Source organism: Nuphar pumila, chromosome 12 (genome assembly GCF_984573655.1).
Source record: "Nuphar pumila chromosome 12, dmNupPumi1.hap1.1, whole genome shotgun sequence".
NCBI lineage: Eukaryota > Viridiplantae > Streptophyta > Magnoliopsida > Nymphaeales > Nymphaeaceae > Nuphar > Nuphar pumila.
The window spans coordinates 46,027,393-46,037,573 of record NC_143260.1 but is presented as its reverse complement, the minus strand read 5'-3'; the positions used below and the strand labels follow the sequence as shown (position 1 = coordinate 46,037,573).

The following is a 10,181-nucleotide window of genomic DNA, read 5'->3' as shown; positions in this document are numbered from 1 at the left end:
CAGGTTGATATGGCACTGTGCAAGGGGTGGATGTTAAAACAGTGTGTGGAGGTGTTTGCTGGAAAAGATGGTTGTATAGGTGTAAAATGTATGGGAAGTTGGTATGAAGGGTAGTGAACAGGTGTTGTAAGTAAGTAAAAAGGTGTAATGGGTAAATTGCTCTAGATGTGCACAATGTGAAATAGCGTTCCAAATGAAGTGGCTGGGTGTTCTTATCAACAACTGTACAAATCAAAACTCTTTTAAGCATCACTTTGTAGATTCCTCCTTTTAAATTTGGTACAACATCTTTTTCTTCATTCTCTAAGTTTTCGGACCATCACTCTGGTGACAAGGGAAGGGCAGCTTGAATAGCAGAAATATATACAACACAATTATACGAGTGCATCAGTGCTTTTCACATACAACATAATTGATGAGCTAATCGATCCCTGTACTGAATGCAACTACAATTTTGAGGAACCCTCCATAATGATAACTAGAGTCTTTTCTCTTTGGGTGACAAAGACATGAATTTTCTCTAATCCTCCAGCATTATTCTCATGTCATGTAGCTTGCTACTAAGACCCACACAACAATTTGCACGTATCAGACTTTATTAAAATCTTTGCTTGGCTCACAGAGACCATCAAAGTATGCAGTATCCAGAAACCTGATCTGTAGTCCTATTTCTTTTAACAAATGGATTGTATTTCATATAATTGAGCACATCCTGGTCATGATGTCCAGGATAAATCTCTCTTGACAAATACTAGAACTCATAAAATTTCATAGTTCTGTCATTAGACTTCACAAAAGCAAACCCTCCATTAGGAATATTTTGAAAACTAAGTGAACTACCAAAAAAAAAGTGATCACAAGCTATCTGACCATCAGCATTTAAGTAAAAATGTGAAAAAGGATCACGAAGCCAGAGGATATTAGCATTTGTGAAAAGAAAATTGTATCCCATTTCAAGCACCAAATGCAAGAAATCAATCCTCCTCCACATCATTTTCAAGTAATCAGGACTCAAAAAAAAAAAAAAACTCTCTCGAGAGAAATCAACTCCTTCAATGACCAGAGCAAGGCAATTCCAGGAACATATATTCCTTTCTCTGGGTATTATATACCATCAATGAATTACAAAAATAGAGGAAAACCAAAGCAGTTTGACAGAAAAATCAGAAATATTACGATATTAAATTGAAACTTTGAAGATTGGGGGAAATAAATCAATCTATAGAATAAGATGTTTAAATGATGGATCAACCTACTGAAGGTAAAATGACGATATGAAAATACAAAGATGATGCAATACCAAGCAAAGGACTGCTGATAATAAATAACTTGTGCAAATGACACAATACTACTGATGCTGTATGAATATAAAGAAGTTTAACAGGAATAAAGAGAGGGAAACAATGATTCTAATGCATACCAATTGCTAAAATGGATGAATAAGGATAAAGCCATAGTGTGGAATACCAGATGAACGAGAGTTTAGCGCCAGACCCCAAGCAGTAGGAAATGGCATCAACGTTTGTATTTATGAAGATGGAGAAAGTAGGGGATGCGTCTATGCTTCTGTGCTGCAAATCTAGCAAACAAAACTTTTGTTAAAATCACATGCCTCTTATCCATCAGAGCCATCATTTACCTCAGCGTGGCTGAACATAGGTGAGCTGGCACCCATTTGCTTGAGATGGATACCACAATCGTGAATCATGCCAATTCGTTCGGATCTCGTTTTGTAACCAGGTAAACAAAACCTTTTACAGTAATAGTTGACAAATGTTCATGGCAGATGAAAGCTTTGCAACCAGTGGAACAAAAATTTGCAGTAAATGAAAGTTTACAATAAATCAAGTATGCATATCGATCCTTCAATTTTAATGCACCAAGCTAAGTAGCAGGTCAACCTCCATTATCGAGTCCTCACAATTCACAACAGTGGACTGACTCCTACTACTCAGGGACACAGGGAAGTTCAAATTTATAATAAAAGATGCAGGAGATCAGTTAATCTGGACAAAAGAAGATAAAATATAATTCTACGATGCCTTTTACCAAGCGAAGTTCGAATCTCCTCCAACATCCAGTGAAGCCAAGGGGACTCGGATTCTCAGATGTTATGTATATTGAGCCATACAACAACCAGATTTGCAAGTGACAGATAATATACATAACGGAAAGAAGAAGAAGAAAAAAATAAAAAAAAAATAAAAAAATGGAAATCAGATGTTAGAATTGGAACATTCCATTAATATTGCAACGTGCAGATCGATCCTGCTATGTGCAGGTCGATCATGTCGTGGATGCATTTAAGATAAATCGATAAAAAGGGAAAGAAACGAGAAGGATACAAAACACAAAAGAAAGAAAGAAAAAGAAAGAATACGGCAAAATAAGAAAGGAAATCTTCATAGAGGATTAAAGGGATAAAGAAGATGATCACTCATCTGTGATTCTGCTGGAACTCTGGAGTTGGAAGTGAATCAGATCGGGCTTCAACAAATTACTTAGAGCTTCCGCGACAAGATCGATTTCTGCTGCTTTTGCTGGTAGCTGGAGGTCCTTCGGTCCCTCACAGGAGAAGATCCAGGGGAAGGAAGGAAAGGGAAAATCGAGAAGAAGAAGCTATGGTGGGGTGAAGGTGGATTCAGAGGAAATGTGAAAGGGCGAGGTGAAGATGGATCAAAGAAGTTGCAAAAGGGGAAGAAGAAAACAATCGTAAAAGAGGGGGGTGGGGTGAAAGGCGGTCCCCTTTGGGTTCCCTCGAGTGCCCTTCTTAAGGAGGGGGGTGAAGGTTCGGGAATGGGCCGTTGGAGATCGAAGGTGGAGGATGAAGGTGGCTGATCCGAGGGTTTTGGTGGTTCTGCAGGAAGATGTGAGAATGAGGGTTTTGCGAGGGAGAGAATCGGGAGAGAGAGAGTGAAGAGAGAAATGGAGAGGGGGCGGCTATCTTTCCCCTTCTTCCTTACGAAGGAAAACCCTAAAAAAGATTTTTGCAAAAGACCCCCCCCCCCCTTTGATTTTCAAATTTTTACAAAAAGGGGGTTCCCGAGGTTTTTAGCAAAAATTGAATTTTAAACTCATTTGTTTTTCTTGTAGTTTTTCCATTTTTTTTGGTTTTTGTGTTATTTTGCATTTTTTTGTATTTTTAGATAAAAAAAATCCTAAAGTTTGTGAGAAAACAAAGATTAAAACTATTTTTTTTGTGTTTTTGCAAAAATATTTACAAAAGGGAATTTTTTTGAGAATTTAAAAGCTATTTTGAGAAAATTTCTTTAGAAATGGTTTTTTTTTATCCGGATTTTGAGGAAATATGGATTTAAAACACTGGATTCAGATCCGAAATGAAATTTGAATATATCAATATGGAATTTAATTCAGAAAATCTGAAGAATGACTGAAATTTAGCTTTGATTTTCTCAGAAAACGGGGTCAGGGGCAAAAAGGACATTTTTATAAAACCTTGAAAAATTTAGGGTGTTCACAAAAATATTTAAAGAAAATATGATGATTTTTTAAAAGAGTCCAGTGTGGATCCAGTGTTATTTTGTAAAAGATAAAAATACTAAGTTTTGTCCACATCCTGACTATGGCCATTGATGTGGATCATCAACTTAGGATCAATTACCTCTTACGAAATGGTGCACGTGCCATTCATGTTTCACCATTGTGAGAATTTGAGAAATAAAGGCAAAAATGCATGAAAACAAATAATTCATGATATTTACAATGCTCATCCATTCTACCTAAAGCAGGAAATATAGATTCTCATTAAGATCTAAATTATTACAAGGTTTATATTTGAAAATACAAATCTCAATTGATGATGCTCTCCTTTTATTCCCTGCAAAACACTTGATTAATATGAAAAAAATAGAAAGAAATTGCATATATCACATGAATATCTAAAAAAAAGGTTCATATATCAAGATATAAATGGTAGAAAAGATGAAAGGGATATATATACCTATATACATATATTATAAGTATATATGTCTATGTATATTTACATATATATAAGTATGTATATCTATGTATATGTGTATATACATATATATATATATATACATATATAAATATATGTTAGATATATACAATAGGGAGATGTGATGAGGGATAGATCATGTCCAGGTTACTGCAAGCAGCCCTTTTAGCAGTGAAGACAGTTTATGATGGGGAAAGGTGAGGTGCTGGATGATAGTGGTGATAAGCTACGACAAATGCGGCAGTGGCCGTGAGAAGTGGGAAAGCTGCAATGATATTACCCTCAGGGAGCATATGATGACATAATACAGTAGGAACAACAATGCCAAATATTGCCACAAGTGGTGGTAGCTGCAGTTTACACAGAGGTAAGGCTGGGTGGAATACTGTAGGTAACTGCTACAAGGGTAACTAAGGTGCAGTGGGATGGGTGTTGTGTGTGGAGAGCATGGCGCATGCTGCTCACTAGATCATTCAGAAATGTTGCTGAGCCTAATACATAGGTATATAAGGGACCACTAATATATAGGTAACCAAGTGCAGAGTGCCTACAGAGTGTTGTGCCAAAGAAAAGGTACATGCATGAACTAAAATGCAGAAACATACACCTCTATAGGCTAATGTAGCAGTATTCGTTATTGTAGGTTAATACAAAGGCAGACATCAGCATGAACAAAATGCTAATATACGTATAATTATGGACAGAAATATGGCATTCTATGAAAAAGAAAAAAAAAATGTTTGCATCTGAGACATAGGGATATAAAAAAAAAACTGTATTGAAGCCTCCCTTTTTCAAGCTCTGGTAACAAGGGGCTTTTCCTGCAATATCTTTGGCATTACAACTGGATTATTTTGGAGAAACTGTGATAAAGAATGAACATAATATTTTCTGGAATTTCATACCTCCTGCATATTCACAAAGAATTACCCCAAAATGCAGATATAAGACCCTACCTTTGTCGATGTTCGGGATCTCATATATAGACTAGATTGATTTGACTGTAACTTGGGCAGCATGACATGAATTCCTATATAGACTCCAACACCTAACTATACACTTGATGATCCTATGCAGAGCATTACCATGCTAGAGACACCGAAAATATTGCAATGATTGTATGAAGGATGACATACAAATATCAGAAGTGTAAGTGCAGTGACAGGAAATCCTTGACAACTTTTGGCTATTATATCATAGAGGCACAGAGGTTGCAATAGTGAATGGTGGAGAGTGATGGCATGACAACATTCAGAAACTCCCAATACCATGAAACTTAATAAAAAAATATAAGGGAAGAAGAAAACTCAGCTTTCAGTAGTATGGTCAACCTCTCCAAGAGGATACGTGAATAACATTCCCTGAAATAATATTCAGACTTTGATCACCTGTGAATCAATGAGAATTTCAAGTAGCAAATTCGTGGTTTCTCAAATAATCAGATGGCGTCATTTCACCTCTGGTCCGACGTCATAACCGTAGATCTGACCACAAATTTCCATTCAGGGAACAAACGAAAGATACCCTTTTTCTTCAACTTCAATAGGGCCTTAAGAAAAATTCATGGAAGCTCCAACATCGCTCAGTATTGATTTTGAACAATGAGTTGGGCAAGACTAGTCATTAGACTTACATTTGGCAACATTGTACAGTTTTGAAATTACTCTTCTACCTGCCAGCGTTTCTAAATCCTGAGATGTAACCCTTTTCTTCTGGGTCACCAAAAAAGAAAACTAACAAAATGTAATGGACAGGGGATGATATTTATGCAGAATGCTATTACCTGCAACTTAATATTCAGTTTAACGAAGGCATCTTTCTGTAAAAAGGAAAAGAAAGGATATACCATCCCAAGGTGAATACCTTAAAGAGAAAGATGGTGAAAGTTATTCATGATGCATGAAAGCGTAAATAAAACAGATCGGTTTACTTCAAACCAGGAGCATGTGAGCAAAGTGGGATGGATCCCTTCTGCTTATGAGCTAATCATGTAATGAGCATTAAGAGGCAAAATTTGCCTTGACAGATCTCATGGTATATAATAAATAAACTTAAAGGATCAGATGGGACAAAGTTGTATTAGAAGAGGCACAACTAGGAAGAACTGAAGGAGATGCCATAAGAGACATGATACCACGATGCAAGCTATTGGGTCAGCGAAAATGGATTTTACTGTAAGTCATGCATAAAATGTGTTCTAGATCAAGCATGGGGTTAGTCCAGAATCTTTATAGTCAAATCTAATTTTATGATAAAACAGATATGCTCAGTAAAGCAAGTGATCTGAGTATCGTGATTAGTGTTTTGCAGTGATCCGACGTGCAATGATTTCATCACAAGACACCAGGTTACAACATATGTGATGAATCCCATCTTGAACATCCTGATAGAGCGTAAGCTGCGGCAGAAGAAGAATGATGTAGGCGATTGACCATGGAGTTGCATTGAGAACAGGAGGTAAATCATGTATAAACAGAAATAAATGATAAATTAGGCCAAAAGCATACCAGAAATCGCAATGAATCCAAAAATAGATTATAAACAGGGGAAAACAAATGTTGGAATAAGTATTTTTCATTAATATTGCACATGGATAGATCGATGTTGCTATGAGCAACTCGATGCTATCCAGAGTGCTTCAGTGGGGCATCAAATAGAAAGAAAAGTAGAAATTACAGAAAGGAGAGAGAGTACTCACCTGCGATTTGGTTGGAATTCTGGAGTTGGAAGATAATCGGACCGGACTTTGACAAATTATTTGGAATTCCCGTTTTCTGCAGAGGGTGCTTCACTACACTGCAGATCTTTTCTCCAGTTGGTCGATGGTGAGGAGGAGGGAATCGATGGATGTGTGAGCGTAAATGATGGATCTCAGAGGAGGAAAATGGATGCGAGAGACAGGGAATGGATGGAATAAGGGGTTCCTCGAGTGTCCTCTTTAAAGACGAGGAGGAAGATTCGAGAGAGGATTTGTTGAGGATGGAAGGAGGAGAATGCAGAGATCGTTGAAGATGGACGATGGAGAGAGGTGAAGGCTTCGTTGAGGGGGAATGTGCGGGAGAGGAGAGCCTGCGGCCGTTGTAACTTTTCCAATTTTTAAAAAGGAGGTTTCCTTTTTAAGAAATTTTTGCAAAATGGTTAAAAGTGAGGTTTTCAGAAAAATCAAATTAAAAGGTTTTAAAACCATTTATTTTCCTCGTAGTTTTTCCAATTTTTTTGGTTTTTTGTGCTATTTTTCATTTTTTTTTGTATCTTTTGGAATAAAATTCTAAAGTCTTACGGGAAAACAGAGAATTTTTTTTTTGTGTTTTTGTAAAATATTTACACAAGGGGGTTTTTCTGAGAATTCAAAGCTATTTTGAGAAAATTTCTTCAGAAAATGGGTTTATATCTGGATTTTTTTGGAAATATTTGAGGTTTACGACCTCGAACTGAGAAATATAGGGTCGTGGATCCGGAATTGAATTTAATCCATAAAATCTGAAGAACGATTGAAATTTAGCTTTTGGTCTTCTCAGAATGGAACTAGGGGCAAAAGGTCTTACAAACCTTTGAAAAATTTGGGGTGTTCACATATGCCCCTCTTTGCTACTAAGACAGTTGAAAGCCGAGCTCAGTGGCAAAGATAACACTCCAAATTTTGAAAATGCCCCAGTGAGCAGATCTGAACTGGGTGTGGAAGAATTAATTTGAAAAATATGGCTTTTCAGGCTTAAAACCTTATCCTGAATGGTTTTGGGGGGACGAAATCCTCGAAAATGATATGATTGAGTAGAAAATGAGGAAATCGTGATGGGACTTTTGGGTGAAAATCCCGAAATGGTGGAAAATCAAAATTATGACCAGGTCTCATGGGTGAGACAAGATACGCTTTTTGGAATGATTAAGGTTTAGCCCTTAATCTGGATGGGACGAAGATATATCAGAAATGTATTGAATAAGGAAATGAATATTTGAGGACCTTGATGGGACATCTTTTGGAAAAATGCCTCGTGAGATGAAGCTTAAGTAAAAATCTTTTCTGGATGAATATACAAAGCATGGATTCTTCGATGGGAAGAACCATGATGGGACTGGAAGAAAACATCTCGTCAAAACGAGGAATCTCGTTGGAACGAGACTCAGGCTTAACCCAAACCTGAAAGAAAGATACCTCGTGAAGCGAGATTATGGGTTAACTCTTAGCCTGAATAGGAAATCTACCATACGGGTTTCTCAAATGGAGAAACCATAATGGGACCTTCGGAATTTGGACGAACAAATCCGAAAGGGGTTTGTGAAAGGAAGAAGATAGGGTTCCTTAAAGCTTGAAAAAAGGGATGATTTTGGGCTTCTAATTGCTGAGACTGAAATAGCTTTTTGAAATCAATGACCTCTCGCAGAAAATTCAGATTTTGACCCTTAACCTGAGTGGGAACCACCATACGGAATCCTTGAATGAAGAAACCGTGATGGGACAGGAAAAGATACTTCAACTGAATGAGGCGACTCTTCTGGAAGATATAAACAACACTAGGTTGTATCAAAATGGATATTGAATTTTTGTTTCATTCTTGGAATAGCTAGAAAATTTTGTCAATAAGATAAAATTATAGTTGACTCCAACGCTTGAAAAATGTGCACGTATGTGCAAAAGATATTCCCTCTTTACTTAGAGTATTCCCTCCATCGGGGTTAACTCCTTGGCTTTTAAGAGTCAAATTCAAAATTTTAGCGCTGATGATTTTCTTCAAGGAAGTTATCCATTTCCTTGATAAGAGAAGAGAAGGAATATTCTTAATTTCATAAAAGCAAGTAGTGAAAAGGTATTGATAAAAGAATTTCACATGAGAAAAGATGACTTCTGACAACTTTGGCAGTTTGATATCTGGGTGTTTTCCCATGATGATTCTTTTGTGCTCCTTTTGAGTCACTGAACTTTCTCGGGTTTTTACATCATCCTTCATTGTGGAGATGTCCTGACTTTTCTCTCTTCTTCAGGGAAGGGTACTTCACAAACTCCTTCATCTTGGAGATGTTCTGATCCTTCTTTTATCTCAGAGATTTTATTGATGATATTGGCTCAAAAAGGTGTTTAAATAATAGCAGAAATCAAATATCTTTTAGGGTTTGTCGGTAGGTTCATCACACTCGCCTTCATCTTGACGGTGATCTAAACTTTCTCTGGAAGGATCCTTCACAAACTCCTTCATCTGGGAGATTATCCAAATCTTCTGTGGCCCCGGGGGTCTAGCTCGTCTATTTGTCTTCATCTTGACGACAGTTGAGAGATCCCTTTTGCAGATATTTGATTGCAACTTTAAATGAATGTGAAGACATGGATTGAGTGGATTCTTTTTATAGCTCAAGATATGCCAACTGCCTGATTGCCAGAAAATCATCTTTAAACATGCGTTATAGCCATGATCAATATAAATTCACGTCTGACTTTTCAATATCATTGAATATTTGTTTCATTAATCATATCAAGGATATTTCTTTCATCCTTTTGGTTGATCAACAGGGAAAATATTTGAATTTTATCCCTTTTTCGCAAAAAGTTTCACCTTTTTGGAAAGAAATACTAGAGGTAATCTGAGGTAATTCTTTTGTGCAATAAGAATATTGGAATCAACAATTGTTTTTAGCAAATTGGCATAATGTTCCAACATTCTTTTGTGAAATAATCACTCAATATGGATTTTAATGAGACCTTTAGTTGTATCTTCGATTTTGGAAATACATGACCAGCAAAAGCTGGAACCTTTGAAATACATGACCAGCAAAAGCTGGAACCTTTGAAGTACATGACCAGCGAAAGCTGGAACTTTTAAAATACATGACCAGCGAAAGCTGGAACGTTTTGAAATACCTGACCAGTGAAAGCTGGGACGTTTGAAATACCTGACAAGCAAAAAGCTGGAACATTTGAAATACATGACCAGCAAAAGCTGGAACGTTTGAAATATATGACCAATAGATGTTAAAATCTTTTGAAATACTCGACCAGCGAAAGCTGGAACGTTTGAAATACCTGACCAGCAAAAGCTGGAACGTTTGGAAATACATGACCAACGAAAGCTGGAACGTTTGAAATACCTGACCAGCGAAAGCTGGAACGTTTGAAATACCAGACCAGCAAAAGCTGGAACGTTTGGAAATACCTGACCAGCGAAAGCTGGAACGTTTGAAATATCTGACCAGCGAAAGCTGAAACGTTTGA

The 10,181-nt window shown here is 37.0% G+C and overlaps 1 pseudogene; it reads right to left on the bottom strand.

Moving 5' to 3' along the window:
* Positions 1-397: 397 nt before the first annotated feature.
* On the bottom strand, positions 398-1,632 carry LOC149820868 (uncharacterized protein At4g15970 pseudogene; annotated as a pseudogene).
* Between the last annotated feature and the right edge of the window lie 8,549 nt (positions 1,633-10,181).